Source organism: Peromyscus maniculatus, chromosome 10 (assembly GCF_049852395.1).
Source record: "Peromyscus maniculatus bairdii isolate BWxNUB_F1_BW_parent chromosome 10, HU_Pman_BW_mat_3.1, whole genome shotgun sequence".
Lineage (NCBI taxonomy): Eukaryota > Metazoa > Chordata > Mammalia > Rodentia > Cricetidae > Peromyscus > Peromyscus maniculatus.
Window position 1 is genome coordinate 53,727,152 of NC_134861.1, and position 20,677 is coordinate 53,747,828.

Below are 20,677 nucleotides of genomic sequence, written 5' to 3' on the forward strand. Positions count from 1 at the left end.
AGTACACACCAATCTCCGGCAGTGGCTACAGAACACAGGCTTGCCAAAATTAATGCTGAATAACAACCCTTTGTGGAATATTTAAATAAAATTTAAATAATATTTAAATGCCTTCCAAAACGTAAACTGTCTGCTAAGAAACAACAAGGCAAGTCTTTAAGGATTTCTCAAAAATAATCAGGCTTCAAATGTCGGCTTGAGCCACAATGTTTTGACAAAATGTCAAAAGGAGTCAAATTATACACAAGCATCCCATGCCCCTTCACCCCCAGCCCCGCAGGCATCCACTCTGCTTTCCTCACTGGCATTTTGCCAGAGTTTTTCATCCAGGTTTTGTGACACTCAGGAGGCTTTAAGTACCTGAAGGACTATCAGATTCCCATAATGAGTTTAATTTTAGTTCACTTCAACTTAAAAAGCAAATATATGTTGGGCTGTATTTGGGGGAGAGAAAATGACACTATGAAATTAAAGGTCTTTGCCTTTTGGCGGGCTGACGGGGCTGACCTTGAACAGAAACGGACACTAGTCTCCCTAGGGCCCTCTTTCTTACTTCTTCCCAGTCAGCATCCATTTTTCAGGAGTCTGATGCTCCCAGCTGTAGTGATGGGGTCCGCCTAAACTTGTAGGGAACCAGCTCAATGTACCACATATCTACATGGGTTCTCTACCAAGTTCTTATCTCAACAAAAAGCACAAACATTTGCCAGGCAGAGGCAGGGTGGATCTTTGTGAGTTGGAGGCAGACCTGGTTGGTTTATGAAGCAAATTCCAGGACAGGCTTCAAAGCTACACACAAAAACCCTGTCTGGAAAAAAAAACAAATCCAAAACTAAAACCAAAACCAAAAATCAAGAAAAAAAGAAAGAAAGAACAACAAAAATAAACCCCTCACAAATTCCGAAGCAATAAAATACAAGCAGAAAAGACCAGTGCAATTAAAAAAAAAAAAAAAAACTCCAAAAAATTATGAGGCAAAAAAAAAATTCTCCAAAATGCCATTGTTCTTGTTTTGTGCTGATCATATACCATGGGGCATGGGGATTGTTCTTAAGTGTGATTCGTATATCCAGTGAAACTCCACTGAAAACAACAAATTTTTCTTTTGCAAGCAGTTGTCAGTTGGAAATAGTTTCTTGTTTAAGGAAGGGAGCTCAAAAGGCCATAGACCTATGGGAAAAGCAAATACTATTTTTCTACTAAGAGCACACAGCAATAAAATTACCCCTAAAGATGCTGTGCTGTACTCATAGAGCAGTGTTCTGTTTTATATCCATAGATCAGTCACCATCAGAGAAGCTTTCTCGTACAGTACATGGGATCTAAAATGGAGACTCACAGCTGGACAATGTGAAGAAAGTAAGAGACATTGAGACACTCAGTCCTAAATAGGATGTCTCCATCAAAACTCACCCCTCAAGGCTATGTGGAAATGAAGGCAGAAAGAGTGTAAGAGCCAGAGAAGATGGAAAACACCAAGGAAATAGTGTCTCCCAGACACAACAAAACTGATACACCCAATATTTTTTAACGTTTCCATCCATCTTCTCTTCTAAAAGGCAAAGGATTATACAATGTGTCTATATTTTTATCACTGTTTACATCATAAAAACACTTTTAAAAATGAAGCAATCTGGGAGATGAGCTTGGGGCAGCATTCTCTCTTCAACTGTAGATGCAGGTCTTCAACTATGGATGAAAAGCACCTCGCATGCCTCTTTTATACTAGCCTATTTTATTATATTCTCTATTCTTTAACAGTTTTATCTATGTTACCCCACTGCTAACACTCTGGTAACATTGAAAGCGGGGACAGAAAAACATTAAGACTCAGAAGATGGAGAGAAGTGACTACATGAAATGCTTCCAACCAAATGTGATATGCCGTGGCTATTCCAATGAGGAACACACAATGTCTGCGAACAGCTACATAAGGCAGAAATCTCCAACATCCCATCATGGATAAAGAAGACTGCCCATGAGGCCTCATCCACTGTTAGGAGTATTTTTCTATTAGCTTATTTTTTCCAAAAAGAATCATTGCTTTCCTGAAATAGAAGTCAAGAAACACACATATCCAACTTCTCTTCAGCCTCTGGTGATGTATGACCCAACTCCTTATAAATATAGATGCCTACTTGGTCTTGAATAGGAAAGTGAGCAACTACAAGCAGGTACTAACCACCCGTATTCAGTCTCCTGACAAAGAAGATGGAGCTGAAAAGATGTTACTGTCCTCTACTGGTTGTTCTCTGTATCCTAATTCCCAGTAGCAAAACCAGATCTTTTCTTTTTCTTCCCCTAAATTGTACTTTTTCTTCCTCCGCTATACATGTAGAGGCTTCCATCAAACCCTTCTCCTATTATGGTTCAGCATGGGTAACAGCAGAATACCTTCCCAGACTGGCTATAAGTCCCCAGAACATTCAAACCTGAGACACATGCCTTCTTGAACTCACTGCATTTGTCTGTTTGATTCATCTGTAGATGATCCTCTTGTTCACAGTGACAGCCAAGATGACCTCCCAACACAGTCTCATAAAAGAGGTGCTGTACAAGTTGGCTTAGTGATTTTTTTTTTTTACTACAGAAGTATAGTAAAGGAACATTTTGTCTTCAGATTTTAAACTCATAGAAAGTTGGAGTTTTACAAGTTGATTTCCTACTTTTAATGCCCTGGCTTTATGGGCAAAAACTCAACAACTTGCGGAGGTCAAAAATGACCTGGCCAGAGGCAATACCACTGCCGAGCTGTGCAGACTAAACACCAATTCCCTTGACTTGAAGTCAGTGTATATTTCTTCTAGTTCCTTGAAGGTTTGCTCTTTTTCTCAGACACAAGTCAGATCAGGAAAATCCTGCCAGCGGAATTTTAACATGTCCCATTCTGGGATCCAGTTGCCTAATTGAATAAATATTAGAAAAGTGACTAAAAGGCTTGTGAATGCTAATTCTTGTTATCTCAACAAGGTTCCAACAAGAAAGAGACTCATTGTCTCTATCCTCATTGTTTTTTTGTTTTTGTTTTGTTTTTTTTGCTTTGTTTTGTATTTGTTTTTAAAGGCAGGGGAGGATGTGAAGAACATTTGCATGCAAGGCACATCTGTAGAGAACCACACAGTTTTCCTCTGCCAGCAGGTCACTACAACCTGAGGGTGCTGATGGCTCTGTCTTTCACCTCTACTGATAGGGAGAACTCTATTCTGCATCAGAGACAGCACGCGGCATTCTGCTTAGTGAATGGCTCAGGACCTCTATCAATAATGAATTATGTACCTGTGGCAAGTCATTAGTCAGTCTTTCCCAAGCCCTACTTTCTTTACCTCTCAATGGGAGCTAAAATATCATTTATCCTGTAATGATGATCATGAAAATCAATGAATAAAAAAGTATTCTATCTATTATAAGTAATTTAGTTTCACTGGTTATACTACACAAATATTCATAGCGGCAGTCTACTTTCTAAAGAATTTAGTTGTTACATTCATTTATTATTTATTCTCTCTTTTGCTTGCTCTGTTTGGGGGTGTGTGCACACACATGCTACAATGCATGGGTGATCGATCAGAGGACAACTTATGGGTGGGAGCTGATTATCTCTTTCTACCATAAGGATTCAGAAATTGAACTCAGGCCTCATGTATGTCAGCAAGTGTCTGTATTGTCTGCACCCACTGAGTCCATCACCAGCCCTTTCTGAAGCATTTCTCTTGGGTTATTTTTGTAGTTGTTCTCTTCCCTGTTTGGCTTTATAAAGACAGAATCTTATCCGTATCCCAGTCTGACCTCAGTTCCCCCTACACAGCGCCACTATGCCTGGCTTCTCTTCAGCAGTTGTTTCTTGAAAGCTCCTAATCCTATGCTTTGCTGCCAGAGTCTCCACCTCTGTACAGGCCACACAGGCGATGTAGCTGCTACATGTATTACAGAATGCATCTAAAAGGATAGATCTTCCATCCACAAAGCCAGGAGTCTACAGCCAATTCATTACAAGAAAACTTGTGATAGGAAAAGAGGGCACTTATATGGAAGGAAAAAGTAAAAAAAAATCAACTACTATTTGTAGAACCAAAACAAAACTGATCTCAAGCCTTTAGAGTCTTTATATGGAAGAAGCCACAGTAGGGCATAAATCTTTAATGTAATGTCAACAGTAAATACTACTTTACACAGTTTTATTTGGCAATAGGTTGAGTTTGGAACAAGTCAGAACTGTTTAAGTTTCAGTAAGATTTTCTTCCATGCCTGACATAGCTTGAGTATAATGCTAATTGTGTCTTTTCTTCCTGTCTGCAGAATTTACTCTGGAGGCCTGCTGACTGTGCCTTCTTATTCCATAGGGCTTTCTTTTTACCTTCAAACTAAAGTAAACTTTGCTTGTGGCTATGAAAAAGAGCAGGGCAGGGAGTATACCAAAGACAACTTGTCCTTTTCTTCACCAGGCTGCAAACTCCTCTGCTAACATTACTGTGGAACTTCATGAAATCTAGCAACACTATTTAATGATAGACACTAATTGGATGGTTGCACATTGCCCCCACACACTCTCTTTTTTGGGGGGGGCATATAAGATTTAAAGAACAAATGGACCTGCTTTTCTTATTAAGATATAGTCTATGTTTAACAACCTACATCATTAGGAAATGGCTACTTTAAATCCCTTAGGCAATTTATTATCAATGCTAAAAATGAAAAAAAAAAAACCAGACTGAATGTCAAAAAGCTAGTAGAATGTATTTTAGTATTGGTAAATTTCAATGTGAAATGTGTGGTATTCGTGTTAAAAAAATCTATGTGTGTATTCCAATTCTTCTTTTCTACTTTAATCTTGAAGTGTTCCTGATTCTTAGGTATGTATAGCATCTTTTTAAAAGGCATCTCTTGTAAACTGAACTTGGACTTGAATTTACAGTGCACTTTTTTAGCCCCACAACTTGTTCTTTGTTGTACACAAGCTCTAGCTCCATACACAACCATTTGTTGACAGACAGTTTTATATAGTAGTCCCTACTATTACATTTTTGTATGATAGTAATATTCTTTTCTGGGTTTAGAAATTTGGGTCTTCTATTCCCTGTGTCAGGCTAATGAAATAAATGTTTGCTAATTTTGCTGAATATGTCTATAAATTTCTTCAGCTTTACTTCAGAATTTTTTTTCTCGAAACATGGGTTCTCTGTGTAGCTTTGTACCTTTCCTGGAACTCACTCTGTAGCCCAAGCTGGCCTTGAATTCACAGAGATCCACCTGGCTCTGCTTCCCGAGTGCTGGGATTAAAGGTGTGTGCAGAATATTTTAAAAAGAAAGAGATATAATCAAGGTAGAATATTCAAACATTCCTAAATGCATTGGTTTTATTAGATCTATGTTAATCTGTGGCAATGTTTTTGAAAATAAGGTCAAAAATATTTCTTGGAAAAAATATTATTTGAGCATATTTGTATACCATATTGAATATCTGTTCCCAAGTAATATTTTTAAAAATCTGAATCAGTAGCTAGATGTAAATTATACAAAACAAGAAGTGAAATGAATATTAAACTAGAATTCATACAAGAGAAAAATCAATAATTTCATTGTTGAAAAATGTTTGTTTATAAAGCAAAACATGGTTTTCAGACAGCCACAGCTCAGTAGTTAACATTTGCTGCTCTTACAGAGGACCAGAATTTGGTTTCCAGCACACACGGCTGTTTACAACCTTCCACAATTCCACTTCTAGGAGATTTATTCCTTCTCATGACTATTGTGGACACTAGGCCTGCAAACAGTATATATAAGTACATTCAGGCATGTACTTATGATATACCCATAACATACACATATAAAAGTAAATTTTCACACATTTAATTGGAAATAAGACATAAATAATGTACACTGCTGACTGGAGTATATAGGAAGGGAAGCTCATATTTCTAAAGAGTTTGGGTAAGTATTGGTCTATAAACTATTTGAACCTTCTAAATAATTAATCTATTGTGTCTATTAACTTACATTGTAAGTATATGTAGCCTCTTTCACTTTTGGAATGTATTCTATCAAAATAAATCTACTACATTTTTCAATGAAATTTTACCAGCATATCAAATTCTGTGCATGTATATCCATACTGTAGAAATGAAAAAAATAAACATAAAAAAGAAAAAAGTAAGTTTCCTTCTAATAATGTCTTGGAGAAAGTACATTAGTAAATTAGAAATAAGGTTAAAAGCAATGTATTGGGCATGGGCTGTTTTATGTTAAAGAACAAAAAAAAACTATGTTTATACAAGTAAAAAGAAAGAAGCTATTAATGTATCAGGATTCCTTTCAACAAAAGACACTAGAAAGAGACTACATCTTCACTCACTATATTCATTTGTGTTGTTTGACAAAGAACAGTTGTTTTAAAGTCGGCACGAAGTAAAAACAAAAAAAAAAAGAAGAAAAATATGCAAAAGAGAATAGCAAGGGTAGAGGACAAGGGGAAACAGATCAGGATGGTCCTGAAATGGAGCAGAAATACAGTCAACAAAAATCAGTGCTAGACAGTAGCTTCTGTCTGCTTATCATTGGGATCAGTAATGTGGGAAGAGGCATGTGTGGGAACTCCTCTAGTACGCTCTGGAACTGCTTCTGTGTCTGTAAGCACGGTCGTCATTCTGCTCCTTCACACCCATAGCTGCTCCCTTTTCCATGGCAAGGACCATTCTGCATTTTCCTGGGCACTCGGGTAGATATCTGCAGTGTCAGAGACATCTGCTTTTAATCAACTTGCTAGCAAGTGAAGCACTTGAGCATCTGGTTTTAAAACCTTTTATCAGGTTTCCATCAGAGTGAATCACCAAGTATGTTAGTTCACTTGAAGTTCATAAATCAGAATCCCATTATATATATTCAAAGTCACTTACAGTAATCATGAAAAATGTTTCTGTCTTCTATACTTAAAAATGACAATGTCAAAAATCCGTGGCTGGGAAGGTCATAAGTCCTAACGCAGAAAATATTGCTTTGTTTTGCTAAATTTGCAGGATGTGTCACTCAAATTGACTTCTAAATATTTGTATTTATGACCACAGACTTGTGTTGCTGTCAGTTTTGGTCAGAGAAGCTTTCTGTGGTGGTTTGAAAGAAGATGCCCTCCAAAGAGAGTGGCACTATTAGGAGGCGTGGCCTTGTTGCAGTAGGTGTGTTCTTGTTGCCTTCAGATCAAGATGTAGGAGTCTCAGCTATTTTTCCAGCACCATGTCTGCCTGCATGCTGCCATGGCTCACCATGATGGTAATGGACTGAACCTCTGAACTGTAAGCCAGCCCCAATTAAATGTTTTCCTTAAAAGAGTTGCCATAGTTATGGTGTCTCTTCACAGCAAAAGAAACCCTAAATAAGACATTTGCTTTTACAGTGGGATGTGTAACTACAGAGACTCAGAACTTGTCAAAATGTGAGAATAACTGTTGAAAGCTGGGCCCTAAACAAGACATATATATCACTCCTTCCAATCTTAAAAAACATTTTGGAAAATGGGGAGGAAGGAATGTAAGAGCCAGAGGAAGGGTGAAGTGTCTTGGAATGTGGTGTTCCAGAGCATGGTGTAGTTGCTGCATGATTGGACTTTCAGCAGTTGTGATTTCCTGCATGAGAACTGTACGTGATTGGTCCCATCAACATTCCATTATTGAGGGAGGAGGAGCTCCTAAGTCCTTGCCCTTCCAGGACGATCTGCAGTTAATGGTTGCTGGGAGAAGTAGAGACATTTTCTTCAGTGGTATAGCCAATAGCATGTCTCCTATGCTTGTGCAATTCTTCATCAATGTTCTCATGAGCAAGCCTAAGTCACACACACACACACACACACACACACACACACACACACACACACACAAACACATGAACAAAAAATGAGGACTAGTATAGAAAAAAGGTCAGTGGGAATGGGAGGGTGACAAGGGATAGAAATAGAGACATAAGACAAAAATATAGGATATACACATATGAAATTTTCACAATTAAATTGGGACCCTAAGATGACTGTGGCTTATAGTAAGTTTTGGTTCTGCCCAATCACTGGACAAGCTTTAGTGAAATATTTCACTATTAGGATAAGAATTTGTACTGTATCAAGCTGATGAAAGAATATGCTGGCTGTACTTTCAGGAGGGTAGGCTAACATCTTTTTAGATTATGGATTAACCTATAGAAAAATGTCTGCCTTAAGTCAAACAGTGAAGGGGAAGATGAATAGGAATCAAACTTACACAACTTAAGTAAAACATAGTTCTCTAAACAGATGAAGATAGGTTTCTTCTGTATCCCAGAATCTAATCTATATTTATATGTATAATTCAGCTATCATTTGGCTTAAAGGGGCTTATTGGGAAATGTTATCATTTTTACTATTTTCTGCAGATAAAATATTTTACTGTTTAAAATAACCCTGGATGTTTGAATTATAACCTGTTTTTACATTCAAGCTATCTGTGTATTATTTCTCCTGCAGTTGTACATAAAATGTTTTACATTAAAAAAGGACAAATACTATAGAATTGTATTACTAAAGAATGTACAAATTTATAGACAGAAAGATTAAACATTATCTCAAGATGGAGAAGAAAGGAATATAGAGCAAAGATTTCCTAAGTACAGAATCTCTGTTTTGTGTGATGGAAAAGTCCCACAAATGGACAGTAGTATCAGGACATAATATCATGAATGTAATAAATCAATACAATTAATGTAATTAATGAATATCATAAATATAATTATTGAATGAATACTGCGACTGTAATCAATGAATACCACAAATGTAATTAATATATTAATGTAAATAAATAAATAAATAATTTTTTAAAATGTGTTTTTATTTATAATTAGCATATGCCAATGCAAAACAAAAACTGGCAATGACAGTATAGAAGGAAGAAACAAGGAACAGACTTTGTATGCACTCTCTGTGGGTGACAATATCAAACTATCAATTGGCACATTTTCTATCAAAAGGTAGAGTACACAATAAACACACACACACACACACACACAGGGGTGGGAGAGAATAATTATATGGAACCAACTAAAAAGCATTTCCTTGCGGAAATGGAACATTAGCTATGCTGTGTCGTCACATATTTTTTCTAGAAAGTGATGTAGATACTGAAGGAGGGAAAATAATAAATTTTCTTTATTTTGAATATATTTTTGCAAATATGAAAATACTATGCAACTCAGAAATGTAGATGAAAATAATTTTATGTTCTTTTATTTTTTTAAAGAAAAATTATCCAGGCCACTATTTCTTAATTTAAAAAAATATTTATATCAAAACTATTTGGGGCAGGGCAGTGGTGATGCATGCCTTTAATCCCAGCACTTGGGAGGCAGAGGCAGGCAAATCTCTGTGAGTTTGAGACCAGCCTGGTCTCCAAAGCAAGTTCCAGGAAAGGCTCAAAGCTACACAGAGAAACTCTGCCTTGAAAAACAAAAAACAAAAAACAAAAAAAAAAAAACTATTTTAAATGCATCAAATTGCTAGAATCAGTCTAATGTGGAGTGAGGAGAAAACACTAATCTTTTTTTTCCAATCACTATTTCTGTAGTGTACATACATCTTTTCATACTTTCACTTTGTGGAAAATTATCTATTATTTAATACTCACTTTGTGGAAAATACTGAAAAACAAAATCATCCATGACAGTATTTAGTGTTGCACGAACTGTTTTAAGTGTGAATTTCTAAATCTGGCCATACTTCTTGGACCATAAGCTCCATCTCCTCCTTCAGTCCTCTAGACCAGCATCTCCCATGTTCCTTCCTCCCTCCACTGCTGCTATAACTGTTACTTCTTTTTCCAGTGCTACCTCTCAGGTCATGTCCCAGAACACCAAGGGCAGTTTGCAGATCAGGTCTTGCTTAGAACATCTCCATTCACAGCCGTATCTAGATATAACTACCTCCAAATAGATGATACTTACTTTGATAGTTCCATTTATCTTTAAACATATTCACAAAGCTGTGTATGCCTTTATGAATGAGTACTACGGATTTTACTAAACATATTTGTAAGTGGACCAACACTTACATCAATAGATGTGTCAAATGACTAAATTGACACACAGAGGAGATTCTAAATTAAGATAGCTAGCAAATGATATCCTTGAATATGAAAATACTGTTGTTGTTGTTGTTGTTCTTTTTCTGAGAGGAATCATCACAATGAATTATGCCAAAGCTTCCCTATCTTATAATCTTTAGTTTTCAATGACCCTGCTGCTGTTCAGTGATCCATACAATTCTGTACACTTACTCTCCTGAGGATACCTATTTGTGTATGGTAAGGAGGGTGGATGATTGTTGGTTTTACCAGTGTACATTTTTGAATGGGTGTGAGTATATGTGTGTGCATGTATGTGATGTACGTGTTTGCATGTGGAGTATGTGTGTGTGTGTGTGTGTGCGTGTGTATACATAGTGAATAACAGAAAAATAAAAGATCTAATCAATGTATTGAGAAAAACAAATAATAGGGTCCAATGACCTGAGTTCATCTGTCTAGTATTGGCATGAGTTGTGATTTAAGAATAACTTAGATAAGGGGCTCAATCTGGTTCCTACAAGATAATCTGATCCAGTATGGAGCCTTTCTGTCATAGAAAATTATTTTTACATTGAAGGTGGTCAATCTTGTAATGATTCACTGCTCCTGGAATTCAAGGTGACTGCAGGATGAGAAAAATGGCAGGACAACCTTGAAGGGTATGAGTTTGACATTCACTGAGTGGCTAACATGACAACCTTCACAGGAAGTCATCTGACTCAAGTGAAAATGGCATACAAAATGAAGGCAGAGGTCCCAGGATTTCGTACTGCTTTTCGTTACTCCATGAGTTCAAGACTCTATTTCAATGCCACCCTTGTCAGAGTGCATTTATCAGTCCTGAAGAAATTAGTGCTGGCCAAGCCGGCTTTGAAGCTTTCCTGGCACACCGGCAAGATCATACATGAGAAGGAGACAAGTGGCATTGGTTGAAGGTGATAAGTAAAAACAGCTATGTACTTAATTTGGTATGTAGAAGCTCTACCATAAAGCAAAATATTAAAATAATTCAATATCAGAGCGCATCCAATTAAAAGGATTCCATAACAATAAATGAAGCATGAATTTAAAGGAGAGCTGGGGGCTGTATGTGGGAGGGTTGGGAGGGGCAAAAAAGAAAGAGAGAAATGTAATTATAGTCCCCAAAACAAAAAAAAAAAAGGAATTCTTCAAGGAGCCATTTTTCCTTTTTTCTATGTCCGTGAGTGAGAACAGAGACTGATTTCTAGTGGAAGGGATTTAGTGCCAGCTAACCATGCATAAGAACTGATATTCTACAACTTCAAAGCTTTGGCTAGTTGGAGGACAGCTAGCACAAATGACTCCATGTTATTGCTACCTTTAAGACAGGGTCTTTCTGTGTAACTTAGACTGGACTGCAACATTGAACCGCGCTATGGTAGTCTTCCAAGTGTTAGAATTATTGATGAGTACCCCAGGCTCAACATGACTTTAGTTCGATTCCCCACCTTAGTGAGGTTCCCCGCCTTGCCTCTGAATTACTCTCTCTGAAGACATCACCGATCAGCCATTCCGTGGTTTGGTTTCAGTTATCCCTCAGAGGATGAGATTGGTACCAATTGGTCTGCTCTGGTGTCTAGGCCCAAGTTCAATTCTGTTTGTCCTGTGGGTGAACATACACTCATAGGCTGTGAACCGTTCTGTTATTTCATCTCTTCCCAAACAGCTTTCTGAAGGCTGTGCCTTGCCCTGACTAATTCCATCTTTAAAGTATCATTAAACTCCATTCCAAGGGCAAATACAGAGGCAGGAAGACTGTACGTAGGTGGGCACATAAACACCACCCCCTGTCCTGTGTGAAACTGTTATGGGCAGTTCCCCAGAGATGATCACTCAGACACAGCTTAGAGCAAATTAAAAGTCTTCATTCCAGCCAGCTGGGACCACACCCCGAATTTGGGGACCTAGGTGTGGTCCCAAGTGTCTAGAACATGGGGTCTTCAAAAGCAAAATCTTTGTCCTGGCATTTCTCTCTTCAGCTGCAGGGGGCATTGTCAAAGCAAGCAGGTTTTTTTGTTTGTTTGTTATTTTTTATTAAGAATTTTTTTATTCATTTTACTTACCAATCACAGATCCCCCTCTTCCCTCCTCCCACCCCTCCAGCCTTCCCCCTTCCTAGAATAGAGTTGGATAGGTTTCCATATGCTTCTCCATCAAGGAAACCAAATTCTAGTTAAACTTGAAATGGCCTCAGTAAGAATACAAAATAGAGGAGCCTTTCTTTGCACTGTCTTGCCCTGTCACAAAATTGTAATTATTTGTAAAAGTAAAAGGCAATGCCTATAAAGTTGGAAAAATAAACTACAGACATAGGAGCCCATGGACAAGTTAAAACTGTAGCAGTAAACTATATCTGAGAACGTCAAACACAACAGATCAATGATGCCTTTCATACCCTCACCTGAGCTCCATAAGCAGGAGGACACCTTGTCCTGCAAAGGCCCCATCTACCTGTTAGCAGATCACTCAGCGTATTCTTCAGGGGACCCACAGGCAGATAATGCCTGATTTCCACAGGGATGGAATTGCTGTACACTACGCTGTCTGGGCTCATCCTGCACCTTGCCTCCACCGTCTGGCACCTACGCTGTTTGACTCAGCCTTGCAGCTCAGCTAGACCTCAGTGTTTGCAACAGTTCCATGCCCTTCAGCAGCTCTCCAACTGTGCTCCTCAGCATCTTATCAAGCCACCTGCAGGGACTCTCTGCATTTGTACCAAGCCTTCTGCGCCTCTTCCATTAAAGTCTATTTGAACTCTTTCAACTCTGTGGCCACATTAACCCTTTTCTAGCCATTCTATAGCCTCCATAGACACAGACACAGATATAATTATTGTGTAAAGTGTGATATGTGATCTGAGAGTTAATATTAAGACTGGAATAAAAAAAAGATCCTGTATTTGGTAATGAGCAGTGAAAATGAGATTATTTGGCAAATTGCAGCCAAGTAAATTGGCACAGCTTGCTTGCAAATAAATGTATTGCTAGTCAATAAATTCTGATACTCTGGAAAGACACAAGCTTCTCTGCCCATGTTTCTGACATAGTGTACTCAAATAGTATCACTTCAAAAACACTGCTCTGATTATTATTTTAGAAATTGTACTTTTGTTACCATCATCTTCCAAGAATTTGGTTGTAAATGCAGTAGAGGAAGATGAAAAGGATGGATGACAAGAGACAGGGGTCAAATTTTAGGGTCTCTGTGATTCAAGTACTTATTTTTGTGCATCAGAAAATAGTGGTAAAAAGCACAGCCAAAGAGATTTTTTGAAGTCCTTAGACTAAGAGCAATTCCAGCAGATAGAGGAAGCCATTTCATTTTCTTCTCTATCACCAATCAACCGGCTATGAGAAGCTGACTCTTAAAAGGCATGTGTTTCTCTGCCTTGACTTGCCAAAATGTTATCCAGAGAGTTTTAGAACAGAATTCCCCCGTTCTGGCAGATTCGAAGAGCTAAGCTTACCCACCTGTCTCAGTAAACCAATTAAGGAGACAGTAATGGTTAAAAGTATAGAAAGGAAATTAAATCAATGTGTCCAGGGAAGGAAAGAAATGGGATCCAGGGATGCTTAGTTCATCTTGAGGGTGCTGATCTGAGCTTTAGTTTATAGAGGAAGGACTGTCATGTATTAATAGCCTAAGTTAATATTTATAATCACAACTTAATGGTTTTTAAATTTTTAATCTCTATTTGTAATATCCATTGTGCTTCCTACTTTTATGAGGAAATGAAAACAATAACATTTTGAGCATACCTGAGTTATTAGAATTCTAATCATGCTACATGAACTTTTTCCTTGTTCTTTCTCTAGGATGTTCCCAGTTCTATTATTTTATGTAAAAAAAATCTGAATTATAGAAAGGTTGAACAGACAGGTCTCAAATTCAGAACAAATTGCTGAGGTGCCTGTTTAACATATCAAAGCAGACGCTGGCCACCAGTTTCTCCCAGCATCCTTCAGTACCTGTTACAGAATCACGCTAGCTGGCATACCCCATTCCTTACCCTAAATTCTCCAGCCCAGGAGTGGGCTTCACTTTTCCTAGCTTCTCTGATTCCTTTATAAACTAGCCACTTTGGTTACTCAGCCCTTTTTGGTTTCTTGGACACCACTTTTTGGTTCTCACTCTCCTGGCCTCTTGGCTCCTGGATCTCCCTTCTCTACTCTTCTCACATGGCCAGATCCAATCTGCTGGCCATATTTCATCTACTATTTTGTTTCCCTCTGCCAGATGCCTCTGCTGTGTTCTTCTTTATATCTATAATAAAACCCACAATCCCTTAGCAGCAGACACTTACTGCAGTAAAAACTCCAGCACAAAAGCTTCAACAGGTAACTAAGCTCTATTATATAGCTTTCTTAACTATGGAGTTAAGAATATCCACCTGAGAAGAACTCTTTCCTATGGTCATTTCCGGTGTTAGTGCAGGCCTAAGAGGATGCCAGTTCATTTATCTAACTTGCAGTCTTACGGTCTTTGCCAGATGTTGGCCACATATAATCTCTTTTTGTCATTTTGGTTTTTCCCTAGAGCTACCCAAAATATAGCAGAAGTACAGATGAAAGCAAGAGAATCCATGATCTAAGACACGGTGCCTTTTGAACGTACTGTTGGCAATAACGCCTATCCTTTGTTATAGTGTTTGCTTTAAATAACTCAGGTCCAGCCAACATCAGAAGCAACAATTTTACCAGGCCATAAATACCAGGAGACAAGGATCATTATGAGCCAACAAAGAAGCTATCTGCCAAGCACAGGACCTCTGTCTTGGTGCAGATGCCAGCACAAACTAGTGATGATCAAGTCAAAGACAGTAGTTTTCTCATTAAATACATGATGATAATAACCTGACTGACCAAAATCCTGTGACTATTCAGGAGATAAAAGAAAATGCATAGATATGAAAAGTTTAGAGCTTGGTATAAGTATGACTTAACTATGCTATTATTTTTCAAAGTCAAGAGATTAGGACTAACCATTTTGATTAGATCATATTTCTTCATCTCCATCCTCATTATACCACATATCAACTCTAAATTATTCATTTTCATCTTATACTCATAGATATGTAAATGATCACTCAAAGCGTGAAATGAATGAAGAAAGAAAACTAATATTTATAAAGTGTAAGTCATACATTGATTGCTATATTGGGAATTTAACATGCATGGTCTCATTGAATCCTAACAATAACTCTTCTAGAGAGTAGCTCTTCTGTTCCATACTGATTCTTCAGGAAAAAAATACAGCTTATGATCAGACAGTATTTTTATTTTTCCTTTCACTTGTTTACCAAGGCGTGTTTATAATAGTGTCTTTCACTTTGCCCCATCCAGGGAGTTAAGAAGTATACAAATGATGCTATATTAATCTTGTCAAGTTTTGTACCCCAGGCAATATTATAACAAAAAAATCTATAACTATCCCTCAGTGTAAAACTCTTACCATTTAACAGTGCATTGGTTCAGAATCTAGTACATCTTGACTTCCCTATATATTACTTGCTTGTATTAATGTCCTAGTTCCCCAGGTTAGATAAAAAAAACTTACAAAATAGAGTAAACTAGTTCATTTTTTTTCTAATTGGTTTTTGTTGCGTGTGTGGCATACATGTACATGCTTGTTTACATGTGGGTGGGTGTTACCTCTGTGTGGTGTGCATGTTCATATGTGTATATAAGTGCAGAGGTCTGAACTTGATATCAAATATCTTCTTCTGTTCATCTATACTTTATTTATTGAGGTGAGCTCGCTCTCAGAGTCCTGGTAATGCCAATTCCAGCTCGTCTAGGTAGCCATTTGGCCCCAGACATACACTGCACCTACCTTCTGACTGCTGGGATTACAGGCAGCTGCCGTGGCTGCCTGGCTTTCTCTGTGGGTTCAGGGGATCTGAACTCTAGTCCTCACATTTGTGAGGCGAGCATTTATCCACTAAGCATTTTGTAAAATAGAAAACAACAAGGGCTGGTGAGGTGCTTGATGCTGAGAGTGTGTCCTGCTTTTCAGAGGACTAGAGTTCAGCCTCTTTCATGTGCCTCAGGTAGCTCAGAGCTGCCTGTGATTCTAGTTTCAGAAGATCCATTGTCTTCTTCTGGACTCTATGGTAGCAATACTTATGTGGGACACACACACACACATACACACACACACACACACACACACAAACAAACTATATATATATATATACATATATATATATAGTTTCACTGATATATATATATATATATATACATATCAGTGAATTTCTACCTCCCTATGTTCCTTCCTTACTCCCCACCTTATACACTCACCTTAGATTCCCACATGACACACTGTTTATACCCATATGCATAGATGCAATTAAATCAATCATGAGTAACTGACCTAAGTTTAGTCTGTTGGGCAACTATAAATGAATTCCAGTGATTTTGATACATTCTGAAATTTCTTTAGGCCACTTTTCTTTATAATTGCCCTCACAGTCACTTTTACTAACTACAAAAGACGCAAAATAAAATAAGATCTTTGAACTTATTATTTGAATAAATGTAATATTCTCCAGCTCTGTCAGACATTTAATTCACATAAAGAGATTCTGAATGCCATTTGACCATTTCAAGGGATGAAAGAAATAGTTACAAAAATATCTCAAGTGCACTGATGAGGAAATCCAATGATGCTCACAGAAATTGTAGTATCATAGGAATAATTTCACAGCCTTTTAAAATGACAAGTGTGAAGACAGTTATACTTATTAGATAGTGGCTCTAATTGACCAGTTTTCAAAATGTCTTTAATAATTTTATTCCATAGTTAGTCATACCCTACATGAGTAGGGTTCTCCGTAAGATAAGCCATGAGTGCTCTCATACCAAATGAATTAAATTTGTGATTTATGTGTCGTTATGTCCAATACCGGTTTTAGTAGGACCAATGGATTGAAGCAACAGGATACAAAGTTGTTTAGCCAAAGTGGCTCTGGAAAGATTTGGAAGAAGAACAAAACAAGAGTAAAACACCTTGTATGATATTCTCAAAGCACTAACAAAAATATTTTTAAAACAGAAAAAAAAGATGAATGGATGAATTTCCCACAATGCCTGCTTCCACATTTGCATGCTTGCCCTGTTGGTATCTAAGTAGGAAAGAGGTAAACACCTTAGATTCAAGTTGGATTTTATGCATAAAATTTGCTAATAATGATGAGCCACTCTGGCATTTCTAAGTGACAAATCCTAAATATTGCCACAATTGCTATAAAAATAAAGTACTAAGAAAATAATCAGTCCCCAGTTAGTTGCATCTCCCCATGCTTCTCTTGAACAGTTGCTGAACTAGGGTGAGTATAAATTAGTATAAGGGAAACTGATTCTTGGCTGGCTAATCAGAAAGCTGAAAGTATACACCCAGTGTTTATGCTCATGGACTGAGTTTGGGGCTTTGGAGGACATTGTTTAGCTCTCATAGATTTCATTTCTCTATTTGAAACTGTTAAATACAAACTTATAAAGTGTACATTCTAAAAAGGACATTGCCAAAAGTATATTTTTTACAGATCAGAATGCAATATACCTCACAACAGGCTAGATCTTCTCACTTACTCCAAAGTCCTGGTATATACAAGTAGCAAGTGCTCCCCAAATCCCTGGTATATACAAGTAGCGAGGACTCATTTACATTCCCTTATGACACATATATATTCATACGTTGTGTGGTTGATTCCATGTTTCTAATTAAGTGGTCCAAAGGGTTTCTACATATTTGGCCAAACAGTATTCTGAGATTATACTTGATGTATATTAGAATTCTAACAACATTTGAATCAACAGACTAATCACAGAAAATTGCCTTCTCCAGTGTTGGTGACTCTCAAATGGATCAGTTATAATTTTGAATAGAATAAAAGGTTTTTTGTTTGTGTTTTTGTTTGTTTGTTTTGTAAAACAGTGAGTACAAAATTTCAACAATGAAGCATGTAAAATACAGAAGTATATGTCATGACCTAAAACATTTCATTAATCTTTTTTTAAAGTATTTATATATATTAATACTTTGAGAATTTCATACAATACACTTTTCTCTTATTTATTATTATCTTATTTAGTCTCTTCCCCAACTCCTTCATATCCCCCTTGCCTGAGAGTGTGAGGTTCAATATTATTTTATTCTGATTTTGTACATGATGGAAACATTAATTCTCTTTGGCTCTCAAGCCTGTCAGATTTCAGACTAGCACTGACATCAGTGTCTCTCCTGGTCCCTAAACCTTTTGTTCACAGGTTTTCATCTTGCTAAATTCTCTGGGAACCCCAGTCAATCCACTGTTAAAAAGAAAACCTGTGGGGGGGGGGGGGGGGGCGGTAATGGAGACTGGAGAAATGGAACAGCCCTGATTGCTGTTCCAAAGGTCCTGAGTTCAATTCCAAGTAATCACATGGTGTCTCACAACCTTCTATAATGGGATCTGATGCCCTCTTCAGGCATGCAGATGTACATACAAATGGAGTACAAAAAAAATACATAAATAAATGAGTAGTTTTTTTTTAAAAAAAAAAAAAAAAAGGAAACCAGGTTTGCATAGTAAAACCCTGGCTAGTATAATAAGTAAATAAATAAATAATTAGAAAAGAGGGAGAGATATGGAAGGGGAGAAGAGGAAACTTTGTTCTGTTTGATAAAGATTTCCTAGGAGAGAAATATTATTTTTGTTAACGTCTTTGGCCTACTGATTCTTGTGGCCTTTCTGACTTCTAGATTTCCTGGCAGTATAATGTTCTCTGAACTGGAGTATGGCCAGGTAGGTGCTTTAGTAAATAATTAACATTGATTAACTCGGAGTTTTAGGCCGCTAATGATTAAAACACTTGTTACTTTCAGTAGAGTACGTGTGCTGTATATTGTTTGTCTGCCCCTCAGGCCCAAACCATAATAGATTATGTAGCCTAAAGGGGGAGAAATAGTACAAAAGTACACACACACACACACACACACACACACACACACACACACACACACTAATCAATGGGATTATTTTATTAAATAATTTTATGCACATCTATAACATATTCTTATGGCATATGTGGCCAATCAAATATTTGTACTATGTCAGATGTGATGGCACCCTTCTGTAATTTCCTCAATAAGGAAACTAAAGAAGGAAAACCATGAGTTCCAGACAAGGCTGGACCATATAAGGAGACTCTACCTCAAGCCCATCCTCTTAGCCCCAAATTATAGCACAATCACTATTTACATTACTTCAGTCGCTATTATTTGATTCATAATTGCACTCACTCATCATGTTAAAAAATAGTCCTCTGGTAGACAAAAAGTAGACCAAAGGCCTTAAAGAGCTCCCCATTCTGAGACCAAAAGGAAAGCCAGGAGAATTCATTCTAACACACACTGCTTTTGTGGACCACATTGTAGAGACTATATCTGTGAGTGGGACTTTTTCATAACTATGGATCACGTGCCACCTCTGGAAATAACACTCCTCACATTGAAGGTTTCCTTCCAAACTTTTAAAGTTAAATGTATTGCTTTAAAAGTAAAGGAACAAATGAGACATTTGCTTTCATCTGGGAAGCAGATCTATTTTTAAAAAGCCGTAACCTACGCTGTAGTCCAGAGAACTCTGAGCACAGCCATTTAAAATTAGTTGTATTTATAAGAGAATTTTACTAGAAAAAAAAAGCCCACAGGATTAATTAAATAAGGTTATGTAAACAAGAAAAATGTTCCAAGGGTCTACTTATGGGTACAGCTTTAGGCGCTAATTATATTAGTCTTCCATCACCATGTGAGTTATTTACAATACATCAGGGCCAGGGGTTTCAAATCTGAGAGAACCAAATGAAATTTCCTAGACCAAGTCACTTAGTAGCTATAACACCTTTCATTTTTAAGTTCTTAAATTTCAACACCTTCTTCTATCCAATGTAGAAAATAATGTCCATCATCTAATAACTTTAAAAAACTACTATCTGATAATATTTGAAGATTAAATGTTAGCCATATGAAATGTGCTAAGACTGGTGTCTGGCCCAAAAAAAAAAAAAAAAACATAATATACTAACACTTTTTATTATTAAATTTAGTACTGTCCTTCAACATCATGAAATGAACACATAGAATACTCAAGTTTCAGTGGCTCATTGCTGAGGAATGAATGCTTCCAAAATGCATTGCCTGTATAACCAGTCTATATCTCACCCCTGGGAAGGGTTGGGGACTTGGTTCAGGTCCAGGCAGCCAATGCTTTGGCTCCTACCATCTCAATGGACAGATGGTATTCAGTTGACAGAAGGACTTGTCTAGAGGGTCCAAAAAGGCCTGTCTCCTATTTTAGGTGACTTGGATGAGATGAGAGGAAGGTGGAGCCCAGTAGAGACTGTCATCCCAAATGCACACATGGTGTGAGGCCCCTTCAGCATGGTGTCACAAGGTAATTAGGCTTAGTAATGTGGCTTCTCGGGATGCCAGAGAGAGTGGTCCAGGGAGGGGCATTGGCACAATGTCACATCTACTGTTAAAATCATCCTTCCACGGTTAAAGGGGAGGGGACAGAGAATGGACAGTGGCAGGGGCATGACCAT